The sequence below is a fragment of the Mobula hypostoma genome, chromosome 8, assembly GCF_963921235.1.
Source record: "Mobula hypostoma chromosome 8, sMobHyp1.1, whole genome shotgun sequence".
NCBI lineage: Eukaryota > Metazoa > Chordata > Chondrichthyes > Myliobatiformes > Myliobatidae > Mobula > Mobula hypostoma.
Window position 1 is genome coordinate 90482973 of NC_086104.1, and position 13602 is coordinate 90496574.

Consider the following 13602-nt stretch of genomic DNA (forward strand, 5'->3'; position numbering starts at 1 on the left):
GTCCATTTCTTACAGCTTTCAATGTTCCACAGTCCATCACTTACATTTCACAGTTTTAAAAATACCTGAAACAGTTCTATTCAGCCACTATTTTTGAATAAAATCTGCAAGTCTAGATGAAGGAACATGAGAAAAGTAGTTGTTTTATTCACTGAGAACCTTACAACAGTTTCATCCACTGTTCTCTCCCACATTCCCCGAACAAGGCCAGACTTTGAGAGATATGGATAAGGTAAATGCAAGCAGCCTTTTCCCACTGAGGTTGGATGAGACTACAACCAGAGGTCATGGCGTAAGGGTGAAATGTGAATAGTTTAAAGGGAACATGAGGGGAAACGTCTCCACTCAGAGGGTCGTGAGATTGTGGAATGAAGTGCCAGCACAAGTGCTCTATGTGAGCTTGATTTCAACATTTAAGAGAAGTTTTGATAGGTACATGGATAGTAGGGATATGGAGGGCTATATATGGTGAGATATGGAGGTGCGAGTCGATGGAAATAGGCAATTAAAATAGTTTTGGCATGGACTAGATGGGCTGAAGGGCCTGTTTCTATGCTGTACTTCTCTATGACTCTACAATTTTCCAACTGTAGCTCAAAAATCACCATGGGCAAGCCAGCAGCATTCAATAATTACCCCAGTATTAAGGGGGCTTTCACCTTTATTATGATGAGAGTATCATGACAGTGTCCAAGAAATGGACACAAATTCACAAAAAAAAATATGCAATGCATTGAAGTTTCCTGCTAAGGTTGCATAGTGAGAGTATTGGGGTGGACGCAGAGATACTTCAGAGGAATATGCAGAGATTCAGTAAGTGACCAGGGGTATTGAAGTTAGAATATAATACAGAAAGATGTGGAGCCATCTGCATTGGTGGAAATAAGGAGAAAAGCAGGGCATTTCTTAAGTGGGAAGAAAATCCTTGCACTGCCCTGGAAGCTCCTATGGGCTCTCTGGTGCCATGCCAACACTATGGATCACAAACCCCAGACAAAAAGCAGCGCCCACAGACAATCTTTTCCCTGTCGATGTCAGCCATCTTTTGCCCTGTTAGTTTTATCGTTATGCACTTACACTGGAACATGGACAATATTTCCCTGAGACTGAGCAAGAGTTTCCTGCCGAGCACTTACAGAGCGGTATTGCAGATCACCCACAGAGTTGCCTTCAGAATCAGGAATCAGGTTTATTATCACAGATGATGTGAAATTTGTTGTTTCGTAGCAGCAGTACAGTGCAAAGATGTAACTATAAGTTACAAAAACAAATATTTAAAAAAAAGGAATTATGAGGTGACACTCATGGACCATTCAAAATCTGATGGCAGAGAGGAAATAAGCTGTTTCTGAATCATGAAGTGTGGGTCTTCAGGCTCCCTATGGTAGTAATGAGATGAGGGCATGCCCTCGATGTTGAGGGTCCTTGGTAATGGATGCTGCCCTCTTGAGGCACTGCCTCTTGGAGATGTCCTCAATGTCATAAGGTGGTGGCTGAGAATAGACCCACGTGCAAGACACAGACACTGAAGTACTAGGGACAGGACTAGGATACAGGGTGAGGGCTAGGACATGGACACGAAAACTGGGAACCCGAAACAGGACAGGTCAAGAGAGCTAGGAGCCAGGGCTTGGACTCCAAGCCAGACACTGGACAAGGACCCAAAACCTGGGTCTTTCCTCTAGCTTGGACCGCAGAACTAGGCAAGGATGTGACTTGGCTGGCAGGCAGGACAAGGCTGGAGTCTTCAGGCTTGAGACTTGAGGCAAGGCTTGGGACCAGAGACTTGAGGCGAGGCTTGAGGCCAGAGACTGGAGGCAAGGCTGGGGACCAGAGACTGGAGGCGAGGCTGGGGACCGGAGACTGGAGGCGAGGCTGGGGACCAGAGACTGGAGGCGAGGCTGGAGACCAGAGGCTTGAGACTAGAGACTTGAGGCTTGGGGGCTTGAAGCTTGGCTTGGGGCAAGGCTGGGCTAGAGACTTGAGGCTCAGCTCGGCTAGAGGCTTGGGGTCTTGAAGCTCCTCCTGGGCTGGGCACGGTACTCCTGGGCAGGGCGCAGTTCTCCACCCGATGGAGGCAAGGGACAGGAAGGGACAGAACCCACTGCAGGGTAACGGCAATCTGGCCTGACTTACCCAGCGGAGGCAAGGGTCAGGAAGGGACCTAGATACAGGGTGGCTCCAAGACAAGACTTCAGGCGAGGCGAGAATTACCAGCAAGACAAGGCAAGGCTTCAGGCAATGCAAGGTGAGACAAGAACTTCGGGCGAAGCGAAATGAGGTGAGAGTTACCGGCAAGACAAGGCAAGGAAACAGAAGGCAGGGGAAGGGATACAAGGAGTAAGGGCAAGAACAATCCAGCAGCCACGCCCTGGTCTCTGAAGGTATTTATGCAGCCAGCCCCAACGAGAATCAGCTGCCTCAATTAGAGCTCAACAAGAACAGAAACAGGTTAGACAGGAAAACCTGGAGCAAGGGTCGATGGACCGGACTGTGAACTGGACTGCGGACTTTACGGACCAGACCACGACACTCAATGGTGTGGAGGGGTGTGCCAGTGATGGAACTAGCTGTCTATAATGCTCTGCTACTGATTGTCACCACCCAATATTGAGTGATCTGCACCTTATCAATCACCCCCTCACTGGACAACCATTGCAACAGTCTAGCGGTGGAGAATCCCTCTGCGGCCACTTTCCCTGCTGAGCATTCTGATTGTTGCTGCCTTTCAGGCTGTTGTGACCTACGAATTTACCACGAAAGCTGCTGCGTCCATCACCGGACTCTATCGTTTGTTCAATGCTCACACTTCCGAAAGCCACCCTGAGTGAAACCACCTCACATCCTTAAACTATTTCCGTACTGGTGACCATCCTACTGCTCCCTCTGAACGGAGGTTAGTCACATTAAACAGCGTCACCCAAATTCTCCCATCAGTGAGTCCAACCAACAGGAAATCTCATACTGCCTGGCCCAAAAATTCTGGAAATTGCATGTGTTTTTCCCCCTTATCTTTTCAGCCCAGCCACATATTTCCTTTGATATATTTCCAAAACTGCAGGTCTCAAAAAACTCCAGTGATATAGGATTAAAATGCTTCTTCAGCGTTTTCACTATATTCTCATCTGTACACGACTCCAAAACTTCCCTTTCATATACTACATAGACCTAGTCTTCTCTCCCGGAATATGGAGTTTGGGAGGTTTCTCAAATGTATCAATGAATATTAACCGTGAGATATGGTAGGGATCAGCGGTGTCCTAGAATAATTCTGAGATGAAGAATTGAAGAATGACCATCAACACATCATGTCAAGCCATGTAAACTGTTACTTAGGGTCATAAAAGATTAGACATCTCCAAGATAACGTGAATTCAGACTAGTATTGATCCTTTCAACAGCAGAACTTCAGACAAAGGAAGGTTGAGAAAGGCAAATCGAAAGAATTCCAGATCTGAAATAAAAACAGAAGAAATAGGAAATACTCCTCAGGCTAGGTAGTGCCTGTGGAAAGAGATTGAGGACTTTTCTTTGGAATGGGAATGATGGAAAACTACATCAATCCTCTATGAAATGGAGTTGAGATTCTGTGTGCACAGTCACAAATTCGTCAGGCTGAATTCAGCTGACCACAACATCTGATCGAATTGACGATGAATCTGGAACTACTTGCCGAGCAGTACTTGCCTACATGCCAAAGGATCTTGGCAGCCACATCCCAGCCAAGGAGAAGCTTGATTGAAGTTCACAATATGTGCATGCTGAGCTTCGCCCAGTCCCAACACCAGTGGATACTCATCTCCACATAGATGGCCGGCTACTCACCTGGGGTTCTGTCAGTTTAGCTCCATCAGCGCAATTATTCTGACTAAAGTGTAGTATGGCAAATTCAAACAGTAACATCAGCTACAGGAACCAGCTCAGGGTCAAATCAATAAGAGACCGATGCCACCTGGCTTGGTGGAACAGACAACTCCATTCAAACAGGAGAGGACCAGCAATCCTGAAAACCCTAAAACAATGATCCCTAATTTTGTGCAATAAATTGTATGGAAACTTATCAAATGTTTTTGGAAGTTCAAATATCCACTTGTTTCCTCCTATCTACCTGTTTGCTCCAACCTCAACAATATTTTGGCAGAGTGACAAATTTGTTGATTCTACTTCATCACACTGTGATCTTCTAAGCCTGAATACCATAACAACTGATCCCAGTCATTCCCATAGCACTAATATGAAGCTAACTTGCCAAAGGTTCTTTCAGAATTTTCTTGAATAGCAAGGGTGTATTAGTAACTCTCCTATCTGTGAGCACCACTGTAAAATCCAGAAAACTCTGGAAGTTCAAAACAACTGCAACTATAATCTCTTCAGCCAACTCTTTGAAACTTGTGAGCAGCAGGCCACCAGAAAATGAGCTGTGATTTGCATTCTTATAAGTTTAAAGTACTGTTTATTTACCAATGCCAGTTTCTCTAAGTTCCTTATTTTCAACAGTTGTCTGCTTTTCCACTCTTTTTGGATTTTTTGAATGCCTAAGGCCATTAAGGCAGGTGAAAATGTCTTTGCTCTTTCTTAATCTCCATTATAAGTTGTCCCATTGCTCCCTTTAGGGTGCTGCACAATCGGTTTTCTTTATACATTTATATTTCTGGTATTTTTAATATATTTAAAAAATATCTTGCTACTCAACTTACATATTCCATTGACTCTGTCAGTTTTCTGGTAATTATTGTTTTTTTTTAAAAAAGTCTTTTCCCATCCTCAGACAAACATCACAGATTTTGGCAGTGCTGTTCTCATCTAACATTAATCTAGCGCTTCTACCTTATGCAATGTCTGCAGTTTTCCAGTTAAACTTCTATCCCTCAATGGATGAATACTTATTGAAAGCCATTGTTTAGCAACACATATTTCAATCAATGCATTCAATCTATATTTGTCAATGGTAATTTCAAAGCATCTGACTACTGTACAAGTCCCTACAAAGATTTGAGAGGAACATCAGGGTCTCCCTTCCAGCCATCTGAGGTATTTATCAGGACCGTGGCATACACAGGGCCTTTAGAATTGTCAACAATCCCTCCAACAATCCATCTCTTTGACCCTCTACTATCAGGCAGGAGGTACCATAGCATTAGGACAAGAGTGTTAGGACGGGAAACAGCTTCTTCCCCCAGTAAGACTACTGAACAACACCTAGGTCTCATCATGCTTGAAGAGCCAGTAGCATTGTACTGTTTCCCTTTTAACTTGTGTCATAAATGAACCAATTATTTGTTAATTTATTTGTGGTAATATTACTGTATATGTTATGTGTGTGTGTGTGTTGGTCTGGAGGAACATTGTTTCATTTGGCTGTATACATATGTATGATTGAAGGATAATAAAAAGGAACTTGAATTTTGTGTGTTGCTCTTGAAATCCATCAAGAATGCATTCCATAAGCTCATCCTGAATGCTACCAGTGCAATTTGGCTTTCCAAATCAGCCTGAAGACCTTATGACTACCTTCATTATGTCTGATATGGAAACACCAATGACCTTGAACGGAACATCCTACAAATAATAGTGGATATGGCCCAGTCCATCATGAGTAAATCCCTCCCAACCAATGAGCATATCTACACCATTGATCCACACTACCAGGTTCAGGAACAGTTATTACCTCTCAACCATCAGGCTCTTAAACCAAAAGGGATGACTTCACTCAACTTTACTTGCTCCATCACTGAACTGTTCCCACAATCTATGGACTCATTTTCAAGGACCCTTCTCATGTTTTCAATATTTATTGTTTATTTATTATGATTCTTTCTTTTTTTTGTATTTTCACAGTTTGTTGTTTTTTTACACACCGGTTGTCCACCCTGTTGGGTGCAGTCTTTCATTGATTACATTATGGTTATTGGATTCATTGGGTATGCTCACAAGAAGATCAATCTCAGGTTTGGACAGTATATGGTGACATATAGGTACTTTGATAATAAATTAACTTTGAACTCATATGTCTTGATTTGTACTCTGGTGTTCCATTCTTGGGGGGGGGGATAAGAAGTTGCCATAAACCACACCTAAGGGTCTTTAAATGTTATTTCTTAGCTACAGCCAAACTAATTCTGCATCTTTTCTGAGCAAGTTGCATTTTTTTCACTGCTATTTTTATCCTCCATATATGCTTTACAAATGAGGCCAATTCCAATTTCAAGTAACTTTTGCAAAAGTCAGGTTTTGAGAAATACTTTTCTTTAATTTTGGTTACTCTAAAGATCAAACCCATTTATTCTCATCTGCATTACCAATCCATTTACTTTGTTAAGGACGTTTTCTGCAGAGATAAGTCTTCATTTTAAACTTATTTTCCCCTAATAATAGAAAAATTTACAAAAAAAAAATCAGTATAAGCTTTATATGGGGAGGTTGTGGGAGATCTGTGAAATCCCCAGAAACCACACACACAGACTTTATGTGCAACTTGTTGATATTCAGTTCCACGTTGATGAGCTGGATTTTGAGAGATAGAAACTGCAATACATTAGGGTCAGGTAAAAGAGACTTTGTTACAGGAAGTAGTCATACCCTACATGTTAAGCAGTATATTAGATTTAGCTGATGGTCAGAAACAGTAGGTTATGTTTACAAATTTGACAGAAATGGGGGAACATGGGTGTAATAATGGAAGAGTTGACTCGTTACAGCCTGTGTGGATGAGAGCAGGGAGGGTGAACAAACGGTTGAGAGTGACCGTGGTGAAAAAACATGTAGATAGAACTGTGGTAGTGGTAGGGGCAGTACAGTAAAGGAGAGAGATACTGTTCTTGCTTTCCTGCAAGAAGTGGGACAGGGTAAGTCTATATCCATGTAGGAACCAACCACACTGGTCAAACAAATGAGTCCTGCTGAGGAGTGTTTGGAGAAACGGTCTAAATCAGCAAGTACTGCCAAGGTGAAAGTGTGCGGATTACAACCTGAACCACAAGTACAATTGTCATATGGTCAAACAGATTGGAGAACTAAATCAATAGCACTATGAGTGGTGTGAGGAAGACAGGGTTTTGATTCAAAGAGTACTAACCCAGTATTGGGGAAAAAGGAAACTGCTCTTTTGATCAGGTTCACTCGACCTGGTATTTCAAATAAGTAGGGAAAGAGATTGAACAAAAACAGAATGTTGGAAATAGCCAGCACCTGTGGAGGCAAAAGCTGTAAGTCAGCCTTTTGAGTCAAGACCAGTGTATAGCAGTATGTAGGGGGTAGGATAGAGGCTGGTTGGCGATAGGTGAGACCAGATGGGGAGAGGATAATGGGCAGATGGAGGGTTAAAAAGATGTGGACAGTTGAATGTGTGAGGGAGAACACAGGGAGAGGAGTGCAGGTTGTCTAAAATTGGAAAATTCAATAGATATGCTATTGGGTTGTAATTTACTGAAGCAGAATATGAGATATTCTTTCTGTTTTGTGCCTGGCCCCTCTGTCACAATGGAGAAGGCCAAAGATAGACATGTCAATGTGGGAGCGGGAAGGACATACAAAATTAATTTGCAACCAGATGCTTGTTGCTGACAGATCAAAATGGTCATCTAAATGACACTTAGTTTCTCCAATGTAGAGGAGACCACATGACGAGTGACAGAAAGGTATAACATAGAAACAGACCCTTTGGACCACTGGGTCAATAATGACCACCAATCACTCGTTTGCACTAATCTCACATTAATCATTTCATTCTTGTTCCGACCTTCTCATCAACTCTGCTACTCACCTATACATAACAGCAGTACCAAACTGCAAGCCTTTGTGAGGTCGGAGTAAACCCACATGTTCACAGAGAGAAGGGTCAGGTTTCACACTGACAACACCTGAACTCGGGATTGACCTTGGATCTCTATATTGCTGAGTGAATGGCTCTGCTAGTTGCTCCACTATGCTGCCCAGAACTGAAACTTTATCTTGGATTAATTCTCCCAGTGGATATTGTCACAAGCAAAGAGAATCCTTCCCAGCGAGCAGGACAAACCCATCCCATGACTCGAAGTCCTGTTGACATTGAGCCCCTTTCACAACTCACCCCTTATGTTTATGGTACAATTTCACCAACCCAATGTTCAAAGTACAAATATGTCAACATATATAATCCTGAGATTCATTTTCTTGTGAGCATATTCTACAAATCTATATAATTGTAACTATAACAGGATCAATGAAACACCACTCAACTAGCATATTCAGCTGGAGTGCAGACGACAACAAACTGTGCAAATGCAAATATAAATAAATAGCAATAAATAATGAGAACACAAAATGAAGCGTCCTTGAAAGTGAGTCCATTGGTTGTGGGAACATTTCAATGATGGGGCAAGTGAAGTTGTGTGGTTATTGAACTGCTCTTGAACCTGGTGGTGTGAGTACTGAGGCTCTTGTGCCTTGTACTTGATGGCAGCAGCTGGGAGAGAGCATGGCCTCGGTGGTGGGGATACCTGTTGATGGATGATGCTTTCCTATGACAGCCTTTCACATAGGTATGCTCAGTTGTTGGGAGAGCTTTACCCATGATGTACTGGGCTGCATCCACTGCACTCTGCAGGATTTTCCATTCAAGGGCATTGGTGTTTCCATACTAGGCTGTGATGCAGCCAGTCGGTATACTCTCCACAACTCTAACTGGTGACCAGCAGTCCAGATGAAGGGTTTTGACTCTCAACGTCAGCTGTCTATTGCCCATCTTGATGTGGGCACATCACTGCATCATTCCTTGGTGGTTTTCCTTTCAGTCTCATTTATTGCTGACATTGACCATTGTTGCAGACAGCTGCCACTAATTGCTACACATCTAAGATTCATTCTGGTTATTTCTCTCGGTTAATCGTTGCTAGTCTCTTCTGTAACCCTCATGGCAAATAATAAATACCTGTGTTGTCTAATACCAAAGGCAAACCATGTATCCCTGTGAGGTGTGGGAGGGAAAGTTCCACTAAAATTCCCTTTTCTATGTGTAGAGTATCCTAATATTTTGTTATGTGCTCCTCACCATACGCATCAATTACCCACACACAGTTTTAACTTGGAAGTTCACTCACTGTTCCTGTTTTACATTCTTCCTCCAACACTGTTTATTCACCTACAACTCACGCTGATCACAATGTCATATATTTGGGAAACAGATTAATTGACATGGCAGGGAAATGAAGCCATATCAGAATCATAAAGTAGCTTTATTGAGTTAGTTTGTGAACATAAACCAAATCTCAATTAATTTTAATCACTCCTCATTTTAAATTGGTCTCTCCTTGTAAATAAACTGACAAACCATCTTGCCTGGCCAAAACAGCTTCTCTCACATTTTACCAATAGCCTTTAAACATATGGGTCTTTGTTCTTCCGTGCTTTTTTTGTGGCCTTCCTGCACAATAAAACTGTTGTTGACGAAGCTGAGCTGCTGATTATATTACGAACCTCTAAAGCATAAATTCCAAGCAGGCACTGCACGCTACAAACACCAGCACAATTTCTTACACTGTCCCATGTCTGTCTATCCTCTGCAGTTGGAGATAATAATGATTCCCAAATAACAATGAATAATGATTTTATTGGCTGGCTCATTTTCTCATGGGCAAATTCATTATCATTCTCTCCCAACCACTCCCCCACCCCCCATCCCCAACCTGCTGGTCGGAGTCTGTCACGTTCAATTAATATACGGAATATCTATGTAACTTTCAGGGTTAACCTCATGAAGAACAAGATCAAATTCTTAGGTTTTACTAAACATTAAGGATGTGTCAAGGCCGCATCTTGATTTAATAATGCATCATTTTGAGGAGCGGGAGATGCTCTTACCCAAAACAGAATTAGAAACCTGTTGTTATCACAAGGGAGGACTGACTGTGGTGGTCAAGCAGCAGGGGCAGAGTACTGAAGAAGCAGCTTAATGAGACAATAAGGTCATGGGACGAAAAGACACAATTGACGAGGCTGAATCAGGAAGTACATTTATGCATTCCTACTACTTTGTCTTATCAATCAAATTCAAAGTACACTCACATTACAGCAGAAAATCCTACAACAGGTAGTGGATTTGACCTAATGCATCACTGGTAAAGCCCTCCCAACCACTGAGCACATCTACATGAAACATTGCCATGGAAAAGCAGCAACCATCAAAGATCCTCACCACCCAGGCCATGCTCTTTTCTCACTGCTGCCATCAGGTAGAAGGTACAAGAGGCTCAGGACTCACACCACCAGGTTCAGGAACAGTTACTACCCCTCAATCATCAGGCTCTTGAACAAAAGAGGATAACTACACTCATTCTGTATCTGGTGTTCCCACAACCAATGATTTCACATTAAAGACACTTGTAATTTCATGTTCTCATTATTTATTACAATTTATTTATACTTGCATTTGCAGTTTGTTGTTCATTGATCCTATTTAGTTACTGTTCTATAGATTTGCTAAGTATCCTCACAGGAAAAAGTATCTGAGGGTTGTACGTGGTGATATGGACAATATGCATTCTGATAATAAATTTTACTTTGACCTTTGCTGCTTCATTATGTGCATCCCCACATCACTATTTACCCACTCTGATCATTATGCAATTCGATGCCTCTCTTTATACTCATGCTCCCCAAATGTGTCAATGAGGGAATACATTTGGTGAAATGAATTTCCAGCTTGTGATATCTACTACTGAAGGGACAGGTATGCGAAAGAGGCAGATCACAGATATCCATCCAAAAATTGGCCAGATGAATGCTGGAGGCCATTGAAGTTTAAGTTGCTGATTATCATTGATGGAGAACTGGAGTCTTCCCAATTACCTTCCACAGAGTTAAATATCATCAACCTATCAATCTGTGCCTAATCATGATAACTTTATCTCAATAGCAACTTAAATAGGGGTACTATTGTAATACTATGTGGCAAATTCCTACCTTGCCAGTTTTAATCATTTCTCTCTTTCATACACACCGGAACCTGACAGATGTCTTGATCAGAAAATCTTGAGCAGCTGATTACTCCAAAAGTGCACTATTGCGGGATTCATAATTACCATGCACATATATTTGTACCTCAAAAGATATAGTTTTATCCAGAATTAGGTCTTGATCTGGAAGCTCAAGACCCAAAGGAAGGTGGAGTCAAATGGTGGCAACAGTAAACACCAGCAAAGAACATAGGTGCTCCACCCAAAGAGCCATTGATAAAACTATCATGGGAAAGTAGCAGAAAACATTCACCGACGGGTCTGCCTACAGAATGTTGGAAGTCAAGGCTAATTGGTTTAAAGTTAGATTGTTGGTAAAATATCTCTTTCCACTGATCAATTTTCCAGCTCCAAGAACAACAGTTATAGCAATAGAGTTCTTGCACATCTTGATCAGACAAAATCTGGATGCCATCATGTTTGAACCCTCAAATGTATAGCAGCTATTCTTGACCTAGCATGACCATATTACTGATCTGCACAATACCACTTAGAAGTGAAGTATCACACACAAGATGCTGGAAGAACTCAGCAGGTCAAACAGCATCTATGGAGGGAAATAACCAGGACATTTTATGTCTGCTGCTCAAGACTTTCCAGCATCTGCAAAATCTCATGTCCAGAAGTGAAGTATGGCAGGTTCAAAAGGCAGGTAAGGGGGCATAATATCAGAGAAGTGGAAACTGCACTTCAAATGCTCCCTTGTCCCATCAATTGCCTCTCATTTATTAGTGTCTGACTGCATATACTGTTTATGATTACGAATACTGTAATTGATTTATTTTTCTTTGAAATTATCATGTACTACATTGAACTGCTGCTGCTAAGTTAGCAAATTTCACAACACGTGCCGGTGATAATAAACCTGATTCTGATTCTGCCCTTCCTCTGTGCTAAGTTAGATCCCATCCTTATGTAGGTAAGAATATTCTTTATAAGCGTTGACAATAATGAAATTAGCTCATTGCTCTACTCTGTCTACCCTCATGACGGTGTGGCTAGGTTAACACCATCTACAAATTTGCTGATGACACCACTGCTGTTGGCAGAATCTTGGATGGCGGTGAAGTGGCATACAGGAGTGAGGTAGATTGGCTGTTTGAGTGGTGCCACAGTAACAACCTGGCACTTAACATTAGCAAGCCAAAGGTATTGATTGTTGACTTCTGGAAGGAGAAGTCAGGAGAACATACAACAGCCCTCATTGAGGAGTCAGTGGTGGAAAAAGTGAGCGGCCTCAAGCTAGTGAGTGTCAATATCTCAGTGGATGTGTCTTGGGCCTAACAAGCTATGAGGGGTGATTGATAGGTTCGTGGCCTAAGGTAGGAGACAATTTTAGAAAACCTAACACATTTATTTTTCGACATAGTCCCCTCCTACATTTACACACTTAGTCCAGCAGTCGTGGAGCATACAGATCCCTTCTTTGTAGAAGTCGTCCACAGTAGGTGTGATTGATAAGTTTGTGGCCTAAGGTAGGAGATGAGTTATTAACTTCAAACTTTCTGCATTATCACTCAAAGAATTGAACTGCACGTGCATGTAACGAGAGCGTCTTGGACCTCCAGGTGGTCCATAGCAGAGGTGAATGATAAGTTCATGGCCTAAGGTAGAAGGAGATGAATTATACAGCTCTCGTTACATGCACATGCAGTTCAACTCTTTGCGTGATTATGCAGAAAGTTTAAAGTTCATAACTCATCTCCTTCTACCTTAGGCCACAAACTTATCAATCACCCTCATATGCAATCATAAAGAAGTTCCACTTCATTAGGAGTTTGAATACATTTGGTATGTCACCAAAGACTCTTGCAATCTTGTATAGATGTACAGCGGAGAGCATTCTTTCTGGTTACATTACTACCTGGAACAGAGGCTCCAATGTGCAGGACTGCAAGAGGCTGCAGTTGGTGGTGGACTCAAACAGCTGCATCATTGTCACAAGTCTCTCCACCTTTGAAGATATAGTCAAGAGGCAATACGTCAAGAAGGTGGCATCCACCTCCAAGAACTCTCACGATATATGACATGTTACCTTCTCATTACTACCATCGGGAACTTGAAGACCCACACTCAACGTTTTACAAACAGCTTTTTTCCCTCCGCAATCAGAATTTGGAATGGTCCTTGAACCCTACCACATTATTCACCTTTTGCACCATTTATTTTTGTAACTTATAATAATTTTTATGTCTTGTACTGTTGCCACAAATTACACACGTCAATGGTTCTGTTCTCACTTCCATTCGCCTTAGAATAGCCAGAACGGTGCACCTCCATACGAGGAAGCACAGAAATTTTAAAACTCAAAAATACAGCATCTTGATGATTGTGATTTCAAATGCAAGAGTTGTATGATTCTTCAGAGAAGCCTTGTCTATTTGCATAATGACAATATTCGCATTTTGTTCTATTTCCTGTGAGCCACGTTTGGAAGGCTCTGAAATGGTTCATATGAAGCCATTTCAACAATGCATTCTTTAACTTTATTTTATGTATAAATGAAGTCTTTTGGATAATAGGGTAGAGGGATGTGATGGAAACTGGCCAAATAAAATTCAGCTCTGATGAACACGAAAGTTATTCAGACTATACAGCCCAAGCCTAGTGT